The sequence below is a fragment of the Lygodium microphyllum genome, chromosome 4 (assembly GCF_053477565.2).
Source record: "Lygodium microphyllum isolate KBCC chromosome 4, Lygodium_microphyllum_v1.1.10, whole genome shotgun sequence".
Classification (NCBI taxonomy): domain Eukaryota; kingdom Viridiplantae; phylum Streptophyta; class Polypodiopsida; order Schizaeales; family Lygodiaceae; genus Lygodium; species Lygodium microphyllum.
This window is the reverse complement of record NC_141138.1, coordinates 120,180,052-120,197,002: the sequence shown is the minus strand read 5'-3', so window position 1 is coordinate 120,197,002 and position 16,951 is coordinate 120,180,052. Positions and strand designations below refer to the sequence as shown.

The following is a 16,951-nucleotide window of genomic DNA, read 5'->3' as shown; positions in this document are numbered from 1 at the left end:
GCTACACTAGATTTGGCCAAGCCAATAATAATCAACCCATTAAGGTGAGTCTTACTAATAATTATTAAAAGCAAATATCACTCATTAAGGCGAGTCTTATTTTTGAAAGCAATCTTGGCCTTAGCAACAAGAACACAAGTGCTTAGAGATTGATTGGAGGGAAGCAAAATACATGTAGGGATTTCCTCCCAAGTGCCCCCCATGCGGCAAAGAAATGCCACGCATGAGGACTCCATGGACAATAGTAAAGATAGGTTGTGCTATGTCAATAGCTACCAAAAAAGAGTAATATCGTCATATAGGAAGAGACATTTGTGCAAATTGAGTGGCCAAATGAGAGAGATTAGGGACAATGTATACACATTAGGTGTGTGATTGCAATTCCCACCACTCTAGCACCAATAGCAATCGGGATACAAAGATAAGGATAGAACCTAAAGGAGTTGTGCCCAAGTGCAAAAGAGTTGTGAGATTTTGAGAGGGAAATGTATTAATCATAGATCTCATAAAAGGATTTGAGGTGTAAAGGTGGGATTCGATCAATAGATCACCAAAAGCAAAATTACCCGAAGTAGACTATAAATCTTGAGGACTATTTGAACAAGATCTCTCTCTCTCTTCTCAAATTTACATATTGGTAGGGGTCTAGAGCTCTATAGTAACTTATAGCCGATACATGCAAATTAGAGGGAGTAAGAAAGAAAGAACTAAGTGTGAGAACAAGATGCGCAAGTAAAGCAATAGAGAACAAACACTAAGAGATGAACAAGAAAAGCAAGAACACATGAACTCAATGAATGGAGGGATGGGCCATGGAGTCCATATACCAAAGCATGAGAACATGTGTACAAACCACACGGCTATGGCTGACTACTAGAGTGCCTCCAATCTCCCTCTCTCCATAGGTGCAAGTATGTAAGATGTGACATTGGAGAGTGGAGAGAATGCACATATCTGTAGGCCAATGAACAAGACTTGAGATAACAAAGTTGGCCAAAAATAGGCCGTCTAGCTGCCCACCCAAGCACCCTCCCAAATTCCCAAATGCAAGTCCATAAAACCTATGAAATGTGCAAAACTAACATCCTCTCTTGATCACGGTTGACTAGTACAATGGAATATATTATGATGGGGAACAACGACCCCTACGAACCATCACCATGTTCCATACTACAACAATGATCTGCCAAAAACCTATACTACCAAAGTACATACAACAATGACAATCAAATCGACCATGGATACTCGAGCATTTGGAGCCTTGAACAAATATTAGAGGTTGGGGTCATGATTTGATCTCCTAAACCATGCTTGAGAAAGAAGCAGTCAATTCACTAATACCAAGCCTTGGGAGCTTACTTAAGGCCACAAAGAGGCTTTCCCAAGTGATAGACATGTTTCTCCTTGCATGGCACAACGAAACTTGGAGACTGATCTACATAAATCTTGAGGAAAGCGGACTTTACATTCATCCAATATGTGTGGTAGTGATGAAGAGCCACAAGGACTAAAACGACACAAATGATAGACATTTGAGCAGTTAGGGCAAAAGTCTCCACATAATCCAAGCTAGGCTTTTGTGTGAAACCCTTAGCAACAAGCCTCACCTTGTGTTAGTTTGAGGTGCAATCTGTCAAATTCTTGGTTTTGTTAACCCATTTCTCACAAATAATCTTCCGCTTGGAGGGGACATGGAGCCAACTCCCATGTGTTATTTTGCTCAATAGAATCAAGCTTGTCTTGCATCCCACCATGCTAGATATCATGTGCAAGAGCCTCTTAAAGAGCGGTAGGCTCACGCTCCTCCAATATCCTACTCATCAAGGCATAGTTCAAACTTCACACAGAGGGAACACTCAATCTACTACTATAGCTTGGCTAACCTCCAAGGGCCCTTCGGTGTCTCTTTAATGGAAGTGACTCTAGACTCCTACATCAAACGTTGAAACCATTGAATGATGAGACTAAAGTTTGCTGATTTGTGAGGGAGGTGGTGAGGCCTCCAATACTTGTGATGCACCTATATCCTATGACAGCTCCTCCTTATCAATAGAAGGAAGATCCCCCTTTGAAGGCTGAGTAAACCTCAAAGAAGACCGAGGGATACTGGATACTTAAAATTGAAGAGACGCGGGAGGTAAGGGATAGGAGGGGATGGTGCCGAGGGAGTAGGATGACAAAGAGGTAACTTGGTGGGTGAGGGGTGGTGCTGAGACATGCCACTTGGATCTAGCATCTGGCTTCCCCCTCTTGTTCTTTTTGACATGAATGCAAGCATCACACTGCAAGATGTGAAAATGTGCTACATTGGGCTTTCATCCAAAGAAAACCTCATATGGACTCGTATTATGTAATGCAATAGTCAAAGACCTGTTGCAAATGTGAACTGCCGTCAAAATTGCTTCAGCCCAGAGGGTACAAGAAATGGTAGATCTAACATCCATTGGAAGTGCTATTGATATGGTTATATCAAAGCTCAAGCATTGCTCATGAAACCAGCCTTCCTCCTCGGATAGGGTGGTACGAACTTGACTTAATACTAATTATAGCAAGCATAAAATTCACATAAACTGAAAATGCACACTTTACCACTTTAATCTTGGAGAATGGACAGCTTGTTGGCCCCAAAACTGGCGCCCCTTGTACTATTTCTTTAGTTTTTATTACAAATGGATGGAGTATAACTAAGATTCTCTGATCCCCTGCACTAATCCAAGTGCCTCCCGCTGTCAAAATTGACCAGTGAGCCTTCAAATCAATTTGCCGCTTGGTTTGCTTGGGGAATTGGCCTTCATCTTGCTCCTTGCGAGACAAATTTAGCCCCAATTTGAGATTGGTTGGCTGGCCTCTTGAATCTCCTTTCTTTAATTTCAGGTGCTGGAATTTGAGCCCTAGACCCTCAATTCTGAGCATGCATCCCAAGGTGGTTGTCAAATTGAGATAGAGAAAGGCTCAACTAGTTTAGCTCCATCCTTCAAGCAAAGGTAAGGGTATTTCTTCCAATACTTCTTCTCAAGTTGGTTACCCTTCCTATAATATGGGCATTTACACTTCTCTAAATATGTGGCAAAGATCAAAGAAAACTCCTAGTTCTTAGCTTGCTTCTTCTTCTTGTTCTTGGCCTTCTTGTTTTCCTTCTTGTTTCTCCCTCCCAAATGCGTAGTAAAAGCTTTAGTAAAGCTAGATCCATTGTCTCCTATCTCCTTGAATCGATCTTCATGCTCCAAAAGAAACAAAGTTAACTGCCCTCCACAAAATAGTTTTCCAAGACCTGGAGGTAAGCAAACTTGTATAGAAGACATCATACTTGGGAGATGGAAGATGAGTGATAAAAAGCATCACCATGTCCTTTGATAAAATAGTCCTACCATGGGATGCAAGCTCACCCCGCAATTCCTCCATCTTGCTGATAAGATTTTTCATAGAAGGAAAATTATCAATAAGAAGCACCGGAGGTTTCTTCTTTGTATGGTAATGCAGTGGGCAAAGGTCTTTTACTGAATAAAGGGAAGAGAGATTCCACTATGGTCCAAAGTCGGCACACATGCACAAGGACAGAATCTTGCAAACTCATAAATATAGAATCGAACTCAAGAATTGAGACAATCCCATAGGGCTGCTTGGTCCATAGTAGAACCAATGCAAGGATCCTCCATTGGACGAGAAATAGGGGTGGTAATAAATGTCCACAAGTCGAAGGTATCAAGAATACACTCCAATTTGCATGACCAAAGGAAGTAGTTTGTACCATCAAGTCAATCTTCTTTGGGTATAGAGGGAAGAACCGGCACCTATATTGAAGGTTCCATAATGGCTGTGCAACAATCGGATATACGAGCCCTATATGAAACATATAGAGAAGCACAAGGAAAATGAGATCACTTCGATCTTCTAGATCTATCAGAGTGTTGATCTCTGGAGGATTGTGGCTCTAATCTACAATCTTCAAGTTGCTTTTCACTGCAACTTGACTCATGAGAATGTCGATCTTCAAAAGAATGGACGGACTCTTTATCAATGTCATCAAACCTATCAAACCAAGAATCCATAACTGAAACCAGCCTTCCTCTTTGGATAGGGTGGCTGAACCTAATCAAGCACTTAATTACAGCAACTAATAACTGAGCATAAACTAAAATACACAATTTACCTTAATAATCTTGGATATTGGACACCCTATTGGCCCCAAAACTTACGCTCCTTTCAGTATTTCTTTAACTTTGATTGCTAATAAAATGAGTACAAGCTGAGATTCCACAATCTCCTTTGCTGTACCAAAAGTCCCTTGCTGTAATAACAATCACCAAAGCAATTCGGGCCATGTGCCCCTTGACTTTTCACCCCGAACTTGCACAATTGGAACCACAAACTAGCCAAATGCTGCCCCAATTTACAATGAATGGGCTAGCATCTAAATTCCTTGATAATTACATGAATTTCACGTTTTCAATTTAGTGTACAATGTCTTCTCCTATTGGCACGGAATTTTTGTAAAAATTTAGGATTTATAGCAGAGACCCTCCTGCTGTCCACCAAATATGGCTAAGATCTGCTCCAAATGATTGAGAAATACTGAGATCTTTTGAGAAATTAGTGGAGAAGATGAGAGAAAGCCAAGATGAGAGAGAGATCTAATTTTCTTTGCAAGAAAACCATAAAATATGCATGTTGCTTGCTCTACTTTGCATTTAATTTAGTCACCTGCTATCGGGCACCTCCAAAATGTTGTCACCTGATCAACAATGCTGTTGCCAGTCCCTAGAAAGTGTCTCCTTGCTGTCCCCCACCTGGTAAGGCCCCCCAGATGGTTGCCTTTTGCAGCAAATTGTTGTTCTCTGATAAAAAAATGGACCATCAGCTCCCCCTCTCTCTCTCCCAAGCTGTAAACTAACTGAATGGCTAAAACCTAGCCCCCAAAAACGTTTTCTCAGTTTGCATGGGCATTCTTTGCCAAGTAGTAGCCTTTAAAATCCATTTTTCAGTATTGTCCAACCATTTAATTAATTGTAAAAATTAAATAATCTTGAAAATTAATTTCAGCCCTTCAAACCCTGCCCAAAATGAAATGTGCCTATCCATAATTAAATTGGCTAGGCCATTTGCAATCTGGAGTGGCTTCCAACCTTCATTAACCCTTAGATTTGATTTAATTAATTAATTAATGCTTGTCCCTAGTATCACCACTGACACTTATTGGCCAAATAACTATTCTAGGGTCAAAACTGACATCCACTGATCTCCAAAGCCTAGCTAGCATAACTTATCACAACTTTTCCCTTTGATATCCACTACATCCTCGAGGTCCTTGGCCTGTTATCATGAAATAACTACCATGTGCATCACATATGCTAAACAACCTTGCACACTTGATTAATAACTTAATCAAATGTTATCAACAAGATTAAAGCATCTTAAAATTTCACGTCCCCGTCACGAACCTCCCCCTTGAAATCCATGCAATCGTCCTCAATTACAATACATTATGCCAAAACAAAAGCATACTACATTGGAATTGCCATAAGGCATCACAATCACAACATTGGCCATTGTTATCTAACCATGTTGTATGCCCCAAAGCTTACTGAAATTTCCAGCCTGCATAAATATCAAATAATAATGAGAAATAGTCCAAAATTGCTGCTAGAAACCTGTTGGATGCATGCATAGCTCATGTTTATCAACTATTCAGACTTCAAAACCGTAGTAAAGCATGTTCTCAATATGAACCATGGCTGAAACTGTCAATGGCATTTACTAACATGTTGTCCATGGAACCAGTTGTAAACCATTGAAAACTGAGCATAATCTATTCATAAACTAATCACTTGCTGATCTGAGAACTAATCACAAACTACTACAAACGAGGGCTTAAACTGATTGCAAAAACTGATCAGCAATTGATGCAAAAACTGCTGCAAAAATGATCCCAAAGTAACCATAACCGGTTCTCAAACTAATTAAAATTTTGAGCTTTTGCTTTCTCAGATTGATCATCTATCTACGAATGAAAGGAGGATGAGAATTTTAGCATGGTACCTATATTCTTAAACAACCTCTTCCAAAATAAACTGGTCATCCAAGGGTATCAATCATTGACAATTGACTCTAGCATACCATGATGCTTAAAGATGTGCTACAAAAACAATCGTGCTATATGATGAACCTTTATTTTCTTCCTCAATGAAATGAAATGGGCTTGTTTGCTAAACTTACAAATGATAGTCCATATCTTGTCATTCCTCGTAGGTGTCCTAGGAAGCTCAAAAATAAAATCCATTGCAATGCTTTGCCAAGGCCTATCTAGAATAGACAAGGGATGCAACAAACCCAACATCTTTTGCCTATCATGCTTTACCTTCTGACATACGATGCATGTGCTGACAAACTGCTCTACATCATGCCTCAAACTGGCCAATAAAAGAAATGCTCTACTGCCTTAACTGTGGCATCAATACCGCGCATATCCTACATACGGTTGAGCATGACTTTCAACGATAACAATGAGCCTTAACTACTTTGTGACACACAGTTATCCACACACTATCAAAAATCCATCTCTTAGCACTAAGTGTTCATGCCTCTAGCTATTGCAAAGCTGATCATAAACATAAGCAAAGTTCAAATTGGCAATATGTAGCTCTTTCAAGGTATCCAACTCAATATAATAAACCATGCTGATGGCCGAAGAGTCTAATAGATGTATTACATGTGTCATCAATCACAAAAAAATTAGTGTATGTTGGCCAAATGGTAGAGCAAGGGTTATGAACCCAGACATACTTTACCTTCTATCCCAAAAGCTTGATCTTCCTTCAAGCGAAAAAACACTTCTTCGGATTGAGTTGACCTCCCAATGGATCAAGCTTCCCTAAAACCATATCAAGTTTCTAACAATGCAATACACAAGTGTTATCCACAAAGACCTTCAAAAATTTATTAAGGAATTGAGCAAATACTTCATTCAACCTCCTCTGACATTGCAGGTATTTTACCAGTCCCACTTGGGCTAAAGGTTTGGCTTTTTAGTTCCTATCTTGGTGATGTTGCCTCCATCAGCATGGAGATGGACATAGTATCTTCTCTCTCGAGATTGGGCATCCTTTTCCCTTATCTTAGCATCTGTCTTTCTTTCCTTTCAGTTGAGCTGTTTTTATCATTTAAGCATCATTTACTACACTCCTAGTTTGTTTATTCATTCAAGTAGACTGCTACCTTGGTGGTTGTGCCTTCACATTCTTGATTGGCATAGGAGCCATCTCCCCAGGTTAAGTTTCAGGCATATCTATGACACTTGGTCAGCATTGAAGCCATCTCTCGAGATTGAGTACATGCAAATCTCGACTAGCCTGTGGCTAACTCTTCCCTTGTTCTTCCTGTTGGGGAGTGTCAAGCCTTCTCTCTTCATCTATTAGATCCATTTGCATGGTGGACTAATATATTAGCAATCCTCGAATAGCATTGTAGCCATATCCCAAGGTTGAGATTCAAGCTTGCCTACACCACTTGGTCAATACAAGAGCCCTCTCTCAAGATCGAGTACATGCATTTTTCGCATATCCAAATGGCTAATTCTCCTTTGGCTATTCGACTAAGGTGTCAAGTCTACCTTCATCATCAACCTCATCCTTCATCATGGTTCTTGGCACCACACGAAGACTGAAAGCAAGTTTATCTTTCTCCTTCAGCATCGCCATTTATGGTTGAGAGGAAGTTCCTACCCTTTCTTGGTATTTTACAAGTTTCAACATTTTATCTTCAACATCAGCCTACCTTTGTTATTATACCTACCCTTTGCACTGCAAGATCAACACTATCTTTGTAAAAGGGTGCTTGGCAAAAGTGAACAATTTCTCCACAAGAGATATTGTCCGAGTGGTACTTGCTACATGCGCATTCCCACAGAGCATCCTTCAACAAATCTTGAGTTGTTTCCACCAACGGCTCTCTTATCTCACCACACCTCCATACTTCTTCACCCATTCTTCCATTGAGGCACAATACTTAATAGGCTGCACAACATCTCAATAGAAAAAGTCCAAAGTGGTTCCATTTGCCTTTGCAAGTCCTATTAGGCCATTGGGCAACCAACAAGCGCCTTTGTTTGATGCCTTGGCCTCTCTGGGGTGACTCTTTGGGTTCCCAATGTAAGATAACCATCACCTCTATAGTCTTGGTAGACCACTGTGCACTTGATGTGCACCCTTTGTTCAATGCCCTAGCTCCTTTGGGGTGGGACGCATGAGGGTGATTACGGGCTAGAGCTATACTTGCAATCCCTTTCTAATTCCTGTTTTCAGCCCGAGAGAGGGTGTTGAGCTTAAAAAAGCATTATAAACTTATTAGCTCCTCAAAAGAGTCCCAAAACATGTAAATTACCCAAAGTTTCATTAAACAATGCATGGTCCTTGAGAATGTCTGTGTCCCATAAACCAAACTCTAATTTGGGAGGATCCTCTCATCTATTAGTAGACAGGCTGCCCACAATTCCACCCTATCCCTTGTCTTGCAGGTTTCAGCCATCAGCTCTACCTCCAGTGGCTGTCCAGCCCATCGCAACTACTACTACATCATCACCAGCCCTTAGCGCCTTGTCCACACTGCTATCGTCCTGTTGTCCAACAAACATCATATAGCTTGCACTTACTGCAATAAAGGGTCGCTCTACATCAAATCTTCCTCCTATAATTGTTGCCCAGTCTCCCAATACTACCAATGATCAGCTGCCATCAGCTTCGAGCATTTACATGGTTGTGTATACCAATTCCAACTTTAGAGATGACTGCGTTTTTGGTTTCCAGCCTGCTGCCCTTCCATACTCAGCACTGTTTCAGCTTCGACTTGTTATAGCACTCCGGATCCGTCTCCAATGGACATCACACTCCAACTACTCCCTCAGTCCACTCCTACAAGAGCCATCAGCTATTGGACAGCTTTGCCCTTGAGAATCATGTAGACTCTTTCCTTTATCTACAGCATTCATTCATTCCCTTCAAAGTTATTTTTCTTCTCTATTTGTTTTTGTGTTTGCATTTTACATTTTGCATTTTTATGTTTTTGCCTTTGTGTTTGAGTTCTCTGTGTTTCAGCCATGGTTGTAGACTCAGTGTTTTCTTTTGCAAACCTTAACATATCTCCACATCCTATTCAGCAAAAGAAAAGTCAACATGTAACATCTTTAAAACATAGTTCTCTTGTAGATCCTGTTTTGATGGCATAAAAGATTCCATTTCTTCCATAGTTTTTTTTTCAATTACCTCCAGTTGCCCAATATTCCCCTCTTTTCCCTTCCTCATTTAACAAAAGCATACCCACATCATCATTGTTGCTATTAGATCCACTAACTCTGTCTTCATTGCTCTCTTCTTCCTCGGTAGTTGCTTACTCTTGTTCTTCTTGCTCTCGTTCCCCCTCTACAAGACTTTTTGTGATCATGTTAAACTTCTATAATACCCCCTTCCTATCCATGAGGGTAATTGTTCTCTTGCCCCAATTTTGTACAACATTAGCCTCTCTCAACCAAAGTCTACCAAGAATAAGTGGGAAAGCACCCAACAAGCTAGCATCACATGACAATCCACTTTGGTACCCACACCAAAAACCCTTACTTCCAACCGCTCTAGAACACCCAAGCATTTTACTTTGGAGTAATTAGCCAATCAACTTCTATATCATAATTCTCCATTTAACTCAAGTCCTAATCTCTCTACACAAAGCTCAAGTTATAACACAAACTTAAGCTCCTCCATCTATGTAAGCTTCATCAATGAACTACGCCTCATGCCATGCATCTACATCAAGGCAAATATCGGGTAAGTCTACAATAGAATGTGACTTAACAATACCTCTTCCTTTCTTCTCTTTAGGAGGATTCACAAGTCTCTTCCAATCCCTCCTTAGAAGAGCAACCTCTGATATCTCTACACAAACAAGGTGGGCTTGTGGTCTAATAAACCAGTCAAACATGCCCTCTAGAGTTGAGAATGATATTGGCTAAGATGGCTAGCCGATAGCAATGTCAATCTAAGTTCGCCACTACCCCTAATTTTGTTGGTTGCCACCACCCTATCTCCCCTCTTGGGGATTACCCACTGAAGGGAAGGGGTCTAATTCTTAGGTTTGGGTTATATACCTCTAGCCTTTAAGCAACACTCATTGTCAAAATGGTTAGTCTTTTGATAATGTTGGCAACACTTATTTTTCTTGGGTACTTATTTTGATAGTCCCTTTTGAGAAGTGATTACTAGAGCCCCCTCTAAAGAGTGAATGGACACACTACCGAATAGTCAAACAGCCGAGCATAACGCATTAGCTAACACTCAAAGTTATGGAATATAGAGATGGTGGCCTATGAAATCACTTGTTGAACAAAATGAAAGTATTTCTTGTAAAGCTTGTTCATGGACAATGTAACCTAGCTTAGGAGCCCCTATAGTGGAGAACTCAATCAGCAATCGCCACTATTCAACTAGCTTGACCTTAAGGTCATGCCAGTCCATGATCTTAAATTTTTGGAGCTCATGGTCACGATTGATACAATGGGTCATGTCTTGAACCGCATAATGGTCAATTAAGTGTTCCCAATGCTCAAATGCAAGGTCAAAATCTTATAACTGTGAGTGGAAATCTAACTAGCTAGTAGCGACTCACGAGTCTGCCATATCAAAGAAAATGCGTGTCAAGATTATCCGCTCTCTCTCTGTCTCTCTATCTATCTACCCACCCACTGACCCAGCATGTTAGAGAAAATATGTGTCAAGAGTATTATCCTCTTTCTCTGTCTCTGTCTGTCTGTCTGTCTCTCTATCTAGCCACCCACATGGAGCTGTTTTCTTTCTTCGTCAATTCTAGAGTCTAGAGGGGATACTAATTCTTTATAATCTTTCATTAGTCGCGCGAATGCACTGGACTGTTCGTGTATGAGTATGTTTTTTAAAACGTACACAATTTTTATGCGAGCTGGCGTTTAACGTAGATACAGTTCTTCTGATTTATCTGTCATGTTTATTCTGTGGTCTGGAATTTTGCATTGCCAAGTAAACTAGCCCCATTTCTGTAGATGGCATGCAGCGCCGGAACACGCTGTACTAATTGTTATGGAATCGTCTAAACTCTCAATATGCTGTGCAGTGGGCATGGAGCATGGCGATCAATTATAGCTTATGATGATGCCTGTGGTCGAGTATACTTGCGAGCCTGGTGCATAGGGATCCTGAGTTCTTACTACTCTAGAATGCCTTTGGATATGCATTCTCGTATTTCACCTCCACTCGTGCTGTTTCTCTTATTCATAGTTAGATATGTCTATGCCCACATTACCTGATTCTCCATGTTATTCTTTTCTCCGTATGCCGGCAATTGTATCTCTTACTAGGCTTTGAGCTTGCCATAACACCTGCACGTTACTTACTAGGATTCGAGCCTATGAATACTAATAGAACAACGTTTTTAAGCCATTAGTGTAATGACCGATCATTAATAATTATTTTAAGCATACAAGGGTTAGGGGCACCTTGGTGCAAGGTGGGAGTCGCCTATAATAGGACTGCCTGCAAGTAGAGGTATGATGGATCAGGCATGGGTGAGAATCCCGGAAAACTGAGCATCAATTGTACTATGCAAGAGTGAAGTTCCCAGCATGTGAGTACCAATGGATTCGCTTGAGGATAAGATGGATTGTGCATGAGTGGAATGCCTGACATTAAGACACCGATAGGCTGAGTAAATAGCATTGAGGACATAAGCTGGGTAAATTCCTTTAAAGGTAAGACTCCAATATGTGAAGAGGGTATATCTGGAAAGGTAAATAGGGTTGGTCCTACAGGTTTTTGTGGTGGAAGGGTAGGGTGTAGAGAAAGGGATGTACCCAACACATGTTCAATAGAAGCAAAATGTAAACTTTGATTTTGCTTGACTGATACGTTTGTTTTCTAGATTCTTCAAGGTTACACATTGGTATGGGCTTCGGTCTCCAAGAAGGTAACCTATAGCTGGTACTACCTGCACAATGGATGTAGCAAAAAGATGCATTTGATGTCTGTATAAACTCTATAGAACACAGGAAGCTACCATCATGTCTAGCTATGATGTGTCATCTTGCCAGTAAAAGTGCTGTGGCTGAGGTGCAACTCCCTCCAGTATCATTTAAGGTGGAATCAAAGATACTTACTAGTAGGGGAAGCCAAAGATAGAGAGAAATGTGTGGAGAATGAACGCTGGGCATGGTAGATGGACATGAATAGGCTTTCCTACATCTCTCACTCAAAGCTTGGAGGGATGGAGATAACCCCCTCGGGAGGTAGAATGGCTCTGATGATGAGGAACTCTATGATGATGAAGGTTATGGAAATCTTCCCTCCACGATGGAAGAGACCTTAGACACGTAATATTAGTTTGTGTCCTCTTGTAGCCCAAATGCTCATACTAGCTAAGGCATCAAGAGCACTTGTCTCTGATAACATTAGAAGGAGAAAGGGCAAACAAATTGTACTACAAGTACAAAATTTGTGAATAACAAATGAACACAAAAATGGAATGAGAAATGAAAGGATGAATACAACGAACTTTGTACAAGTGAGAAATGAGACTATGAATCAAGGTGGAGTGGTAGGACCAATGCCAATTGCAGAAGTGGCGGAAACAAGAGTGAAGACTCCAAGGCGAGGGTGGAGCATGGGGTCTAGGACACTTGACAAGGTAGTTTGGGCTGTGTGGAACTGAAAACTGAGTCATCAACTCTGCAAACATCAAGGTTGAGCGTGTTGACACTTGTATGGATCCTAAGTGTGAGCAAGCAGCCAGCACTTGATGTTCGAATTGGGTTGGGAAGTCAATGTTTTGATGATGGACAGCTGTGCAGTAGGAGAATCTGAAAATGCAGCAGTCCGGAGCTAGCAAGATGGCGTGGTAGAAGGTCAGAGAACCTGCACTCGCAATTGAAAGAGTAGTGTAATTCTCTGGAAGGTAGACATCAGCAGTGGAGCAGTCATGGAGGAAGTAGTCTATGGTGTTATGGACAGGTCTGTTAAGCTATGGAAAGTGCAATGTGCATCAACATTTAACCTTTCATTAACTTAATCACACTAAATGTGCACAAGTGTAGAAAACCCACAGAACTTTGGTTGGTCGGGTGGACTGCCTCCAATTACTGCTCTGATCAGCCAAGCATGCATTCACTGGCAAGACTCATTTCAATGAGTCTTAACTATATTACTTGGTCAAATTTGATAAGACATGTCTCCTAGAACTTGGGGGACATTGTATAGGGGATGGGAACCCAACTAGACCCTTCCCTTGTTCCACGTGAGGTTGTTTGTTCTTGGAAGGCACATAATGCTTCAGCTATCGTTGAGTTGATGCAAGGGGTGCTTATAGAATTCCACTCATAGTTATAAGATTTTGACCTTGCATTTGAGCATTGGGAACACTTAATTGACCATTATGAGGTTCAAGACATGACCCATTGTATCAATCGTGACCATGAGCTCCAAAAATTTAAGATCATGGACTGGCATGACCTTAAGGTCAAGCTAGTTGAATAGTGGCGATTGCTGATTGAGTTCTCCACTATAGGGGCTCCTAAGCTAGGTTACATTGTCCATGAACAAGCTTTACAAGAAATACTTTCATTTTGTTCAACAAGTGATTTCATAGGCCACCATCTCTATGTTCCATAACTTTGAGTGTTAGCTAATGCGTTATGCTCGGCTGTTTGACTATTCGGTAGTGTGTCCATTCACTCTTTACAGGGGGCTCTAGTAATCACTTCTCAAAAGGGACTATCAAAATAAGTACCTAAGAAAAATAAGTGTTGCCAACACTATCAAAAGACTAACCATTTTGACAATGAGTGTTGCTTAAAGGCTAGAGGTATATAACCCAAACCTAAGAATTAGACCCCTTCTCTTCAGGGTAATCCCCAAGAGGGGAGATAGGGTGGTGGCAACCAACAAAATTAGGGGTAGTGGCGAACTTAGATTGATATTGCTATCGGCTAGCCATCTTAGCCAATATCATTCTCAACTCTAGAGGGCATGTTTGACTGGTTTGTTAGACCACAAGCCCACCTTGTTTGTGTAGAGATATCAAAGGTTGCTCTTCTAAGGAGGGATTGGAAGAGACTTGTGAATCCTCCTAAAGAGAAGAAAGGAAGAGGTATTGTTAAGTCACATTCTATTGTAGACTTACCCGATATTTGCCTTGATATAGATGCATAGCATGAGGCGTAGTTCATTGATGAAGCTTACATAGACAGAGGAGCTTAAGTTTGTGTTATAACTTGAGCTTTGTGTAGAGAGATTAGGACTTGAGTTAAATGGAGAATTATGATATAGAAGTTGATTGGCTAATTACTCCAAAGTAAAATGCTTGGGTGTTCTAGAGCGGTTGGAAGTAAGGGTTTTTGGTGTGGGTACCAAAGTGGATTGTCATGTGATGCTAGCTTGTTGGGTGCTTTACCACTTATTCTTGGTAGACTTTGGTTGAGAGAGGCTAATGTTGTACAAAATTGGGGCAAGAGAACAATTACCCTCATGGATAGGAAGGGGGTATTATAGAAGTTTAACATGATCACAAAAAGTCTTGTAGAGGGGGAACGAGAGCAAGAAGAACAAGAGTAAACAACTAGCGAGGAAGAAGAGAGCAATGAAGACAGAGTTAGTGGATCTAATAGCAACAATGATGATGTGGGTATGCTTTTGTTAAATGAGGAAGGGGAAAGAGGGGAATATTGGGCAACTGGAGGTAATTGAAAAAAGAACTATGGAAGAAATGGAATCTTTTATGCCATCAAAACAGGATCTTTGATAAAAACAGCTCGAGAGAGAAGATACTATGTCCACCTCCATGCTGATGGAGGCAACATCACCAAGATAGGAACTAAAAAGCCAAACCTTCAGCCCAAGTGGGACTGGTAAAATACCTGCAATGTCAGAGGAGGTTGAATGAAGTATTTGCTCAATTCCTTAATAAATTTTTGAAGGTCTTTGTGGATAACACTTGTGTATTGCATTGTTAGAAACTTGATATGGTTTTAGGGAAGCTTGATCCATTGGGAGGTCAACTCAATCCGAAGAAGTGTTTTTTCGCTTGAAGGAAGATCAAGCTTTTGGGATAGAAGGTAAAGTATGTCTGGGTTCATAACCCTTGCTCTACCATTTGGCCAACATACACTAATTTTTTTGTGATTGATGACACATGTAATACATCTATTAGACTCTTCGACCATCAGCACGGTTTATTATATTGAGTTGGATACATTGAAAGAGCTATATATTGCCAATTTGAACTTTGCTTATGTTTATGATCAGCTTAGCAATGGCTAGAGGCATGAACACTTTGTGCTAAGAGATGGATTTTTGATAGTGTGTGGATAACTGTGTGTCACAAAGTAGTTAAGGCCCATTGTTATCGTTGAAAGTCATGCTCATCCGTATGTAGGATATGAGAGGTATTGATGCCACAGTTAAGGCAGTAGAGCATTTCTTTTATTGGCCAGTTTGAGGCATGATGTAGAGCAGTTTGTCAGCACATGCATCGTATGTCAGAAGATAAAGCATGATAGGCAAAAGATGTTGGGTTTGTTGCATCCCTTGTCTATTCTAGATAGGCCTTGGCAGAGCATTGCAATGGATTTTATTTTTGAGCTTCCTAGGACACCTATGAGGAATGACAGGATATGGACTATCATTTGTAAGTTTAGCAAACAAGCCCATTTCATTTCAGTGAGGAAGAAAATAAAGGTTCATCATATGGCACGATTGTTTTTGTAGCACATCTTTAAGTATCATGGTATGCTAGAGTCAATTGTCAATGATTGAGACCCTTGGATGACCAATTTATTTTGGAAGAGGTTGTTTAAGAATATAGGTACCATGCTAAAATTCTCATCCTCCTTTCATTCGTAGATAGATGATCAATCTGAGAAAGCAAAAGCTCAATTTTTTAATTAGTTTGAGAACCGGTTATGGTTACTTTGGGATCATTTTTGCAGCAGTTTTTGCATCAATTGCTGATCAGTTTTTCAATCAGTTTGAGCTCACGTTTGTAGTAGTTTGTGATTAGTTCTCAGATCAGCAAGTGATTAGTTTATGAATAGATTATGCTCAGTTTTCAATGGTTTACAACTGGTTCCATGGACAACATGTTAGTAAATGCCATTGACAGTTTCAGCCATGGTTCATATTGAGAACATGCTTTACTACGGTTTTGAAGTCTGAATAGTTGATAAACATGAGCTATGCATGCATCCAACAGGTTTCTAGCAGCAATTTTGGACTATTTCTCATTATTATTTGATATTTATGCAGGTTGGAAATTTCAGTAAGCTTTGGGGCATACAACATGGTTAGATAACAATGGCCAATATTGTGATTGTGAGGCCTTATGGCAATTCCAATGTAGTATGCTTTTGTTTTAGCATAATGTATTGTAATTGAGGACGATTGCATGGATTTCAAGGGGGAGGTTCGTGACGGGGACGTGAAATTTTAAGATGCTTTAATCTTGTTGATAACATTTGATTAAGTTATTAATCAAGTGTGCAAGGTTGTTTAGCATATGTGATGCACATGGTAGTTATTTCATGGTAACAGGCCAAGGACCTCGAGGATGTAGTGGATATCAAAGGAAAAAGTTGTGATAAGTTATGCTAGCTAGGCTTTGGGGGTCAGTGGATGTCAGTTTTAACCCTAGGATAGTTATTTGGCCAATAAGTGTCAGTGGTGATACTAGGGACAAGCATTAATTAATTAATTGAATCAAATCTAAGGGTTAGTGAAGGTTGGAAGCTACTCCAGATTGCAAATGGCCTAGCCAATTTAATTATGGATAGGCACATTTCATTTTGGGCAGGGTCTGAACGTGCATGACGCCCTTCAAAAAGCAGGCCTGAGGGGGTGTGTCGAAGAGAGGGTGTGAAGGGAACATAACATAAATGCTCATTGATACCAATAAG

General features: G+C 40.5%; 1 protein-coding gene across 1 annotated transcript in view; it reads right to left on the bottom strand.

Moving 5' to 3' along the window:
- LOC148037542 (protein CONSERVED ONLY IN THE GREEN LINEAGE 160, chloroplastic-like) overlaps nucleotides 1-11,340 on the bottom strand; it is a 78,652-nt gene extending 67,312 nt beyond the window's left edge. Inside the window, exon 1 of the mRNA XM_087676474.1 lies at nucleotides 11,317-11,340. The gene's annotated coding sequence lies outside the window, so the exon portion shown is untranslated. The remainder of the gene's footprint in view (nucleotides 1-11,316) is intronic.
- Between the last annotated feature and the right edge of the window lie 5,611 nt (nucleotides 11,341-16,951).